We start from the raw sequence: 12,461 nt of genomic DNA on the forward strand, positions 1-12,461 counted from the left end.
TGCATCTGTGAAATGGATCAAGGATTTACATATCGAGAACGTAATTGTTCTGGCAGATTCTAAGCTAATTTATAGTTGGGATTAAAAAAAAAACGTGTGGTTTTTAGACAGGTTTTGCTTTCAATTTAGACTTTTACCAATAAAAAAGCAACAAAATACCCACCATTTCTAGAACTGATGGCTTCTAATATCTAAATTCCAATTAAAGAAAGGAAGAGACATTGTGTGTATTTATCAGAATACATTAGTTGCGCTCACAGACTCTTTCCACGGAAGGGGGTTTGCAGTTACGTGTCTAATGAAAAACACTGCACCTCTCAAACCCATCAATCCATCAACGTCAGCCAATGGCTCAGACAGTTTCGTTTGATTTGCAGCTAAGCAGGCGTTGAAGATGAGTCAAAGAGAGGAGGAGACCCTCAGTAGACGGCACAAAGCTTAATCTCTCTTTCTAAACACGACAGAGATCGAGGAAATGGGATCCATGGCTGCCTCTATGAGGAACAGATGTTTGAAACACAGCTGGTGACCCACTGAAACATTAGCCCTGGCCGAACGGTTACACAAGCACACAGAAATACCAAGATGTAGGTGAATATACATTCACCCAAATAAAGAATGATCAATAGGTTTTCTAAAAGACGGATCTGTAAAACATATGTTTAAACATTATTTCTGGTAATAGACTCCACAGCTGCTCCTATAAGAGCTTGAAGTCACATTTCTCAACTAGCTCATTAGTCAAGACACGTGGAGAACTCAAAACAGACAGATTTGTTTGAAAATGCATCTGTGAAATGGATCAAGGATTTACATATCGAGAAAGTAATTGTTCTGGCAGATTCTAAGCTAATTTATAGTTGGGATTAAAAAAAAAAACGTGTGGTTTTTAGACAGGTTTTGCTTTCAATTTAGACTTTTACCAATAAAAAAGCAACAAAATACCCACCATTTCTAGAACTGATGGATTCTAATATCTAAATTCCAATTAAAGAAAGGAAGAGACATTGTGTGTATTTATCAGAATACATTAGTTGCGCTCACAGACTCTTTCCACGGAAGGGGGTTTGCAGTTACGTGTCTAATGAAAAACACTGCACCTCTCAAACCCATCAATCCATCAACGTCAGCCAATGGCTCAGACAGTTTCGTTTGATTTGCAGCTAAGCAGGCGTTGAAGATGAGTCAAAGAGAGGAGGAGACCCTCAGTAGACGGCACAAAGCTTAATCTCTCTTTCTAAACACGACAGAGATCGAGGAAATGGGATCCATGGCTGCCTCTATGAGGAACAGATGTTTGAAACACAGCTGGTGACCCACTGAAACATTAGCCCTGGCCGAACGGTTACACAAGCACACAGAAATACACACACGGTCACGGATGTGGAAAGAAAGAGTGGCTTAATGGCACAAACTCAATAATTCGACAGAGTCGTGATTGCGGGCCGCTACCTCAGGCTACGACTGCGGGACAGGAAGTGACCCGGGATTTACATACATTGTAATTGGATCAAAGGCTGTAGTCTTTGTGCCACCACAATCAAATCTCTCAGACAAACAGGATAAATCCTTCCTTTCATTGACAGTTTTCCCCCCTGAAAGCTTGCTGGTTCAAATATGATACAAAATCGATGAAGTGAGAAGTGTGCATTTGTCTTCATTAAAATAAATCAAACTGTTTTTGTAGCCAACCCTTGATTATTTTATGTAAATCTTTTCCCATAAATCTGACCCCAAAAAAAGCCAGACACTTTCCCTTAGACTAAAGCTAGTACAAAGTCACATTTGTGCTTTAACCTAATCCAATCACTCACAGTAATTACCTTATGAATTTTGTAAGGCCCATTAAACGAGAACAGGACCCCATTATGTAGGACTGGCAGGAACATGGGGAATAAATGAATACATCTAAATACATCAAAGCCTACAGCGCTACAGATGCCGAACTGTGGGGACAATTTGAGCAAATGCGCTGTGAGGATTTATGAGCATGATAGCAATCGTCACCCCTCACCTATATCTTATATCATGCTGGACACAGAGCGCTTTTATAAAACACATCAGTCATATAGATGTTATTACGTCAAATTTACACCCAAAGATTGTGGAAACCGGCCAAAAAGAACTAGTTCTAGATGTTTGTTTTAGTATTCCTGCAGTGGTGGAAACAAAATTTGGAAAATGTTCCATTTAGAAGCCTAATGAAACTTCAATGTCAAAGGGACGCTGTGCGGTACATGCAGGTGTCAACGTTGAGTCTGTGATTGTAATTTAAAAAGGAAGAGCTTGTTTGTTCACCACACACTGTGAGAAACCGCATGCGCTGAAACTCCACATGCACTCATCAATTACGTCGAGGGATGCTGGATAAAACTCAAGGCCAGATCTTTGTTCACCAAATCTATGAGCTTTCCTGATGCTACAAGGGATAAAAAAGACAGCATTTGAGGCTTAGAAATTGTTTTATAAATGAATTCCATATCTCTTTATTAAGACAAAACAAGGCTTAAAAGAATATTCTGGGTTCAAAACAAATGATTTTCGTTTATACAAACTGAGGGACAAAGACAAAATGATTTTCTGTGGCAATCGGCAGCATGCCAGAGATGATGTGGAATATCACAGGCAATAAACTTGTCCCTCAGTTTGGGTGATTTTATCACTAGTTTCATGCAAATATTTATGTGTAAGTCTTGTGGTTACACTTCTAAAACAATGATTTATTTTAAAGGCATAGATCATTCAAAAATGAAAATTCTGTCATTATTTCCTCACCTTCCACTTGTTCTAAACCTGTATGAGTTTCTTTCTTCTGTTGAACACAAAAGAAGATATTTTGAAGAATCTTGGTAATCAAATAGTTGTTGGTAGCCTTTGATTTCAATAGTTTTTTTTATATACTGTGGAAGTCAATGACTGCTGTCAACTGTTTGATTACCAACATTCTTCAAAATCTCTTCTTTTGGGTTCAACAGAACAAAGAAACCCACACAAATTTCTATGGTCTCTAAATGAAAACTTTGCTGAAAAACCTGTTATACACAATATTTTACATGCCTTCTATCATTTCATTGATAGTTTATACTTTTTAGCAAGTAAAAGGCTTCTTTAGTAGAATTCTAAAATGTGCCGCTTCAGACACGTACGTCTTTTTGCAGGGAAATTTTTTACTGATTTTGATAAATGTTAGTAATCTTGCAAAATGAATAGGACTAAAGCAACTTTGGTTTACTTGATTGCCCATACAGTACATCATTTTCAGAAATATCATGTTAAAACATGACTCAAATGTGATACATTTCTCAATTTTCTCTCAATTATCATTGCATTATATGTTTTGCCTCCCACAATAAAAACTTCAGAGCTTTGATCATTAAACTAAGCAAATATAATCTCTATAATAAGAATAATTTTGTGAGATATGGAGGTACAACTGATATTCACATGCATTTAATGTAAGTACACTCTAAAAAAATTTAAATTTAACCCAGCATTTTTTAGAGTGTAGTCTGCTATACTGTTATATTGTTAATTTTTTTTTTTTAATATTTCAGTATAAATGTTTTTGGAAAGACTAAAATAAAATTAAGGAATAATGTGAGTTATTCCCTAATAAATAAAAAATGCACAGCAGACAATGAGACAAAGATACTCACAGCTGAATATTAATGCAAAGTCAGTCCTGCTGCTACTGACGGGTGTCCCACGTGGCTCCTGCCGTAATTCAGACCAACATATAGTGCCTTTAGGCTATTATTAAGTTTAGCACGGTTGTCATGTCCTACACATACTGCTGTGATTGTACTGCTGTTCAGACAACACATATGGAATAAGAGAATCCTTTATGGTAGTAACAGAGATCTAACAATTTCAAAAGAAAAAGCAAAAGATTATTTGGCTCATTTTTGAACTCCTTCTAGAAGATCATTTTGACAATGAACTATAAAAGAGAAAATAAAATAGCAGACATACAGTGGGGAAAAAAAGTATTTAGTCAGCCACCAATTGTGCAAGTTCTCCCACTTAAAAAGATGAGAGAGGCCTGTAATTTTCATCATAGGTATACCTCAACTATGAGAGACAAAATGAGAAAAAAAAATCCAGAAAATCACATTGTAGGATTTTTAAAGAATTTATTTGCAAATTATGGTCGAAAATAAGTATTTGGTCAATAACAAAATTTCATCTCAATACTTTGTTATATACACTTTGTTGGCAATGACAGAGGTCAAACATTTTCTGTAAGTCTTCACAAGGTTTTCACACACGGTTGCTGGTATTTTGGCCCATTCCTCAAGAGCAGTAATGTTTTGGGGCTGTCGCTGGGCAACACAGATTTTCAACCCCCTCCAAAGATTTTCTATGGGGTTGAGATCTGGAGACTGGCTAGGCCACTCCAGGACCTTGAAATGCTTCTTACGAAGCCACTCCTTCGTTGCCCGGGCGGTGTGTTTGGGATCATTGTCATGCTGAAAGACCCAGCCACGTTTCATCTTCAATGCCCTTGCTGATGGAAGAAAATATACTGATGTTTAAGATCAATTTTAAACAAAAACCCTACAAATAAATCTCAGATGACTGTGTCAAGGGTGTCAGTTAATGCTAATGTTACAAAGGTTACTGTAATAACAACAGATTTGAAAAAGAAGCATTACAGTTGGGACATGTGGAGATGCTCTGGATGTGATCTTGACCTTCAGCCTATGAAAGAGGGAAGATTAGATTAAAATAAAGGTTGTACGGGGCCACTGATGTGTCACATGTCAAAAGGTTAATCAAATCTTCTGTACAGAATGTCCTGGCAGAAACTTAACTAGACATCTGAGCTGAGCTGAGCTGCCTGAGGTCAGAACATTGTCCAAGAAGTTGTTTCTTCACAGATTTGCTTACTCATACAACTTCTTACCACACAAATTCTCACTTATGAAATCCCAGCTATGCCTTTGTACTTTAAACAGGCTGTGATCCGGTCCAAAGGTCTTTAAAATCAAACAAAAGGAAACCAAGAATAGAACTATTTACCTAAAGTAAAACATGGAGAAGGTGATATTTCAGCTAAAGAGCACGGCGTCAGCTAAAAGTGAGAAGTGAGGCCCTTTTATTCTGTGGAGAGTTCACACAATAGCGGTCAGACCAGGCGCTCTACAGCATCTAATTACTGTCAGCCTGCGGATCTTTAAGAATATTAATGGAGGGGTAATGTGGACCTGCACAATGCCAATTACCCTCTCTCGTCATACAGACCACTCTCAGCAGCCCCTTCACACCCATTTACCCCGCGAACACACTCACGACGGCACTCGCTACACACTTTAACAGGGGAACATATGAGCACTTTTCCATAGCAAGTACACACTGATCTGTATGACTGGAGTGCAGACAAGTGATGAAAGTTTTACATGCAGCAGAACAAAAAAAGTGGAGAGATTACGTTTTTTTGAGAGAAATGAAGAAAATAATTAAATTGATCAAAAGTGATAATAAAGACATTTTTAATTATTTCTATTTCAAATAAATGCTATAAAATGTTAAAATACAAAAAAAAATTGAATGTGGCTTTCACAAAAATATTAAGCAGCACAACTCTTTTCAACACTGTTGAGCATCAAATCAGCATGTTAGAATGATTTCTGAAGGATCACTGAAGACTGGAGTAATGATGCTGAAAATTCAGCTTTGCATCACAGGAATAATTACATTTTAAAATATATTCAAACAGAAAAGTGTCATTTAAACACTTAATTGTAAATTAAAATTAAAAAAAAATCTTACCAAACCTAATTTATTTAAACCGTAATGCATGTAGATGAATATTAATAGATGATTTTAACTTATAAAGGGGTCCTATTATGCTTTTTCACTTTTTTAATTTGAGTCAGTGTGTAGTGTGTATGTTTGGGCATAAAAAAGATCTAGAAAGTTACAAATCTCAAAGTCCACTCCAAAGGGAGATATTTAGTTTTTAAAAAATCCCTTTTCAAGAACTACAATGAACGGCTCGTTTGGACTACAGCGTTGGTTTCCGGGCTTTGTGATATCACAAAGCGGCTCATTAGAATATCATTAAAAAGAATTCCCGCCTACAGAAATTCGATTGGTTGGGGGGGTGGGGAGGGGCGAGGTTGTGGTTAGAACGCTTGGTTGAGTGAGTGCATCAGGCGAGATGAAGAAGAAGTGCTGCTGCAGAGTTAGTGCGTCAGAGAAAACCAAGAAGAAGAGCTGCGGTGCTGTAGCGTCAAATTTTCGGCATGTCTAGAACAATTCTTACAAGTACAACACGATGTAGCAAGGCGCCGCGGACAGACGCCGAACGGCACCGCCGGTGTGCCTACACTCATAGAAAATAATATATTCGAATTCTAAAGACGTGGCACCACGCGACGCTGCTCGTCCGTGTGCGACCGCCTGAAACGCTTTTTTTTTTCACCTCCGTGTCCAAACGTCTTTGTTTGGGCTTCCGAAAGCGGATGATGTCAGGAAACAGTGATTGCAATTTATTTTTTAACTCTGTTCCTGAGCATTATAACCCCAATTTGCTATTGTGTGCTGCGCATTTTACTGAGGACAGCTTCCACAACATGACACAGTACAGTGCCGGATTCGCCAAAAGCTTTTGTCGCCAATCACAACGCACTGGGACAGCTAACCAATCACAACACATTTTGTTTTTCGGAAGGCGGACCTTCATCAAAGCCGGAACTAATCAAGCCGTTTGTGCCAGCCTGGGGAGAAAGGTATTGTAATAATGTAAATTATGTGAAAAATAATGCATTTTTCGAACCACCATGCATGAGAGCATGTTCTAGTACACCCCCAAAACAAAATCTAAATTTTGTAAAAGAGCATAATAGGACCCCTTTAAATATACAAAAAAAAGTTTTATAAATGACCTTAATTGAGATGAAAACACCTTTCATCTCAATTTACACATTCAACACAAAATAATCTGATGCATAAAGATATCACATTCTCACATATTGATGATGGAACAATACATTTTCACAACCAAAACTAAACTATTACAGTGAAAGCAGATTGGAGTCTGATACTTTAAGAATACTTACAGGCTTGCTGTAGTCATGTGGAGGGTTGAGTGTGTTCCACGGATGTTCTCCATTTGTGGTTCTATGATGCCGTTACAGTTCAGTTCTCTGTTCCGGTGCCATGTCTTAGACTCAAGATGTGACGCTTTGATTGAAACATCTGAAAGAAACTCTTTATGAGATAAACAGCATTTCCACCAAAGCCTGAGAGCTCTTTTGAGTACAGACGACAACAGACTCGAAATGTCAATTATAAAACCAAACGATGCAGCCAACACTTTATGGCCCACTTCATAAAGAAAAACTTCATAGCTCATATCCTGCATCTTCGGATGCATTTGCTGTCTTCCAAATGTCAAACAACCCACGTAATTGGCCTGGTTTCCATATGCTTCATATGTCTTATTGACAGATCAAAATCTTTATTTGCTTTCACAGATTCAGCGTAATTAAAGTGAAGGAGCACAGATTTAAGAGCCAAGACTGAACTTTCAAAGGTTTTAAAATAAATTCATGTTCAGTAGGTGAAACGGATCTATAATCTGAAGGAAATGAGTTTGTGTAATGCAGCAGTCATTTTCTCAACTGCGAAGATAATACCGATTGACTTTTTGCTTTGCTTTTCTAATCCCCGCAGCACTTGCTTTAACTGGGAGTTTACGCGGATACGGTTGTCACGGCAACATCTTATCAGCCGCCAGTCCTCCTGCATCCCTTCTCCGCCCCTCCATCATTCATCCTGGTGATTTGTGCATAATTAAAACACACTCACGCCGCCGGAGACGCTTCACGCATCCTCAATTTATAAAGGTGCTCTGGGTCCCTCTGGGTCTTTGAAATGGGTTGGACATGGTGGGGTGTTTTCGAATGAAAATGACTGCTGTGAAGGTCATAATCTGTAGGAAAAAAAACAAATATGTTTCTCTTACAGCTACAATTTATTATGTGAAAAGAGCGAGATAGAAAAGTTAATGTATGTATGTTTTATTGGTTGCAATTTTGGTCAAATATTTCAGTACAATGACCATTTACCTACTGTATTTATACATGTAAATTATAATACATGTAAAATTAAAAATAATTATTTTTTGTCCTCTTTATCAATTTATGTGGAAAGTAGCAATACAATAGGCAGGAGAATGAACAATCAGCCACTCATTATTGTAAAAGAAACCCCTTTGGGACAATTCTCATCTTTGTTCTGTGGTCCAGTTTGGGTTTATTTTTTGTGATAATGACTAACTGACTTTAAATTAAATATTAATAAATAAATAAATATTTTTATATATAAAAACTGACATGCCATTGCCATGACATGATGATAATTATTATTTACACACACACACACACACACGTCTGGATTGCTATCATTGTGGGGACTCTCCATAGGCGTAATGGTTTTTATACTGTACAGACCATATATTCTATTGCCCTACACCAACCCTACACCTAAACCTACCCCTTACAGGAAACTTTCTGCATTTTTAGATTTTCAAAAAACTTCACTCTGTGTGATTTATTAGCTTGTTTACCAGTGGGGACCTCAATTTAGGTCCCCACCGTGACACAAGTCCCCATGAGTCTGTGTGTATTCAAGTTTAAGTCCCCACCAGAATAGAAACACACACACACACACACACACACACTCCTTCTATGGAAGAAATAGTAAACAGTCGATCGCTTGTTGTATTCCTCGTTTGTTGCTTTGGATAAAAGCATCGGCTAAATAAAAACAAATAAATGTAAATAAATGTAAATATAGCAAAAACCAAACAGCTCTTTAGTTTAGCTAAATGGATTTAACACACTTATAGGCTTAAAATTCAGGTTACATGGTGCATACATTCATGCTGTCACGGCCCACATTGATGAATAAATCAGCATTGCAGCTGTGTGCTTATCAGCATCTCACATTCTAATAACTCTGAAATATCATTCATATCACATGGCAGCTATCCACCACAGGATAATCAGGATTAATACATCCACAGTATAATTACTCTGTACCCTGTGTCCATCACAGCCTGGCACCGAGACATTAAACCACAAAATAAATATACCCATTTTTCCGTGTATAAATCAAATAATACACAGAGCTGATTAAATCAAGCACATGGGAGTTGACTGTATAATCATACTATGAAAGCATAACCTTGACTATTTTAAGGCTTTTTTTTCTCTCTCTGTTTCGGTTACTTGAGAATGGCTCCTAATAAACACAAAGCCGTCCACACTTTCATCACACTCTCAATTACCCTGAGATGTGTTTACTCAGGACGACGTTTCTCTCTCAGCATCGCATCGCTCACACCATCAGAGGTGTAAATCACCCCGCTCACCATTTTCCTCGTCTTTGGCGGTATCCCTTAATCGCCTTAATTAAATGGCGACTGAGGCTCCAAAAATAACTTGGACTTTCCAGCGCTCTAAAGGCCAGATCAAACAAACATCTGCAGAGAGCCCGTGAGGGTCTGCGGTAAGAGGCGGGGACCGGCGACAGCCCTCAGAGACTGCAGCAGGCCCCTCACAAGCGTCACAGAATAAAAGATGGACTCCATTAGGGCCTGACGGTTTAAGATCTGCTTCGTGTTAGGAAAACTGTGAGGCTTTCCTGCCTCCCTCCCATGTCCCACTTCAGTCCTGACTCTGGGTTTCTCTAAAGCTCATGGATTAGTATCTGCTTTCCTCAGTGCTGCTTGGCCACTCTGATGTATTTCTGCTGTCCACCAGGTGAAAAATATAAACCAGATAAACACTACTCTCCATTGCCATATGAGAATTATGGATACATGCCTACATATTTCAAGTACATGTGGGATCCTGCATGTCAAAAATCAACTGGTTTGGTTGTGCTGACCATCTATTAGACCATCCAATCCTCAAATCGACATTTAAAATATATTACAGTAGCTTTCAGGAGATTTTTATATACTTGTGCATTTGGCAGATGCAACTTACATTGAATTCAGGGTATACATTTTATTATTTCATGCATTGCCTGACTTTTGCTAGTGCCATGAGCCACAGTTTTACTTACAGGAATGTTTAACAATACACACACACACACACACACACACACACACACAGTGCTAGGCAGATTACTACAAATCGTACTCTGTTACTGATTCCAAATGACAAATACCATTCATGACAAAAATGGTTGCTTGTACTGTAATCCATTACATTACACATTTTAGGCAATATATTCAGACTACTTTTTGATTACTTTTGACCTAACTCTTGTACCATATTGATATAAAATACAAAGAGAAAGAAAATATATTCCATGTTATTAACACTTTTATGAGTAATTGTAGCCACCTGACTAGTGACTGGTGTATGTGTGAATGAACTGGAAGACTTTCTGAATATATACGAGCGGTAGGCTATTTTAGAAATGAAAATCAAAAATATGAAAAAGAAGAATTAGGGAGAATCATTAAATTATAAATAATTTATTGCATTTGTGTGAATAATTTGTAATCATATAAACAATAAAGAGTATTTTCAAATGTAATATAATCTAAATACAAGTACTTGATTTCTGGAATCTTATTATGTAATCCAGATTACATGTAATCAGTTACTATCCAGCACTGTATTATACATGCATTCTCTGGGAATCAAACACATGGCTGTTTAATTTACAGCAATGCTTTACATTAACTGACATTAAACTAATGTGTTAACCAAACAGCTGCTGGTAGACACTGACTTCCAACTATTTAGTTACCAACATTCTTCAAAACATCTTCTTTCATGCTCAACAGAAGAAAGCATACAGGTACAACATGTGGGTGAATAAATGAGAGATTTTTTTTTTTTGGGGTGAACTATCCCTTTAACTACTAGCAAAAAAAGGTGTAATAAGCTTATTATAATAAGCTCTCAGGCTTTGGTTTGAGATTCTTTCAGATGTTTCAAACAAAGCGTCACATCTTGAGTCTGAGACGTGGCACCAGAACAGAGAACTGAACTGTAACAGCATTAAAGAACTAGAATACATTTTCAAAAAGTTATCACCTCAAGAAAGCAATAATACTAATAATATCCAAATAAATAAATAATATAGTACCTTGAATTTCATCTTGCAGATGATCCGATAAATGGAGGAACTTCACTCAACCTGAATATCATAAAGAGTTTCACCAACAAAAAATAAACCACCATAGCAATGCACTAACAACACATTAACATCCACATAGTGACACCCTGCCAAGCACCTAGTATACCATAGCATTATGGTGGTGAGTTCAAGAACCATTAGCATTTTCTTAGAAATAAATGTAAAAGTCTAGTTTATAATATTAGCTATTTCACCACTAGAGACATTGCTGGGAAAGTCTGGAGCCCAATGAGAAACAGATATATGCCACCATGACCACTTTATTAGAGCCAAGCGATTTCAGATTTCATTCTACAGAAATCACTTCAATAAGGACTGCATATTTTTTATGCTGTAAATATTTTACAGGGGTCTGGGGTGGGGTACCACAATCATCAAAACCCAGCTGTCCAATTCTCAAGTTCTAAATCTAAATCTGTGCTATACTTTTCCATTGTTTCCAGAGGTTTCAATAGTCAACCCATATTCCATGAAAGTTTTAAGACTCTCCCCTCCAGTCCTGTTTTTTAAACCATTAATCATTTCACAGAAAATAGCGCATGGAGAGTGTATTGTTCTCAGAGAGAGGCAGAAAGGGGTGGAAAATGAGAGAGAAACATTTCAAGAGTACCTTGAGACCACAAAGCATTTGACATTAATTCTATTTTGGACACATTCAGTCTAAGAAAGATGGAAAGGAGAGAGGAATAGAGCAGTTTTTGTGACTGTCAGTCAGTCTTCACAGTACCTCTATATCCAGGAACGGTCGATCTGATTTTGATGGCGAGCATCTTTCTTTCTGAACACACATATAATCAATATCCATCTCCAGTCTCTTTCCATCACAGGCTCCGTCTTCATGTGTATATATTTCGTCTGCCGCATTTCACAAAGGTCACCTGGAACTAATACACCTTAAATCTGTGGAACCGAAAAACAAATTACATGCAGGTTCCCGAGGACATGGCTTTCAGAAGCGGAAAATACCTGTAAGATTGGACAAAGATCTGTTTATAGCGGTGACAAACAACAATTGCCTTTCTTGGAAACACATTTCGGTCTTTGGAACACAGCACAGACAAATAAAACAACTGAACAATCGTTCTTTGTTCTTCTTTGACAATTTGAGAAACCACTTCATTTGCATTCATAGACTGGTGAATGCAAAAATCCCAATTCATGATAATTAGCATCCTGCATTTGCAGTTGGGACCCAGCGGGCGCATTTACAGGGATTTCTTCTGTCTAGTTTTGGCACACTGCCCGAGGCACAGATCAAACACACAGTAAAGCCACTGTAAGAAAGCAGCAGA

Source organism: Sinocyclocheilus grahami, unplaced genomic scaffold (assembly GCF_001515645.1).
Source record: "Sinocyclocheilus grahami isolate Dianchi unplaced genomic scaffold, SAMN03320097.WGS_v1.1 scaffold84.1, whole genome shotgun sequence".
Classification (NCBI taxonomy): Eukaryota; Metazoa; Chordata; class Actinopteri; order Cypriniformes; family Cyprinidae; genus Sinocyclocheilus; species Sinocyclocheilus grahami.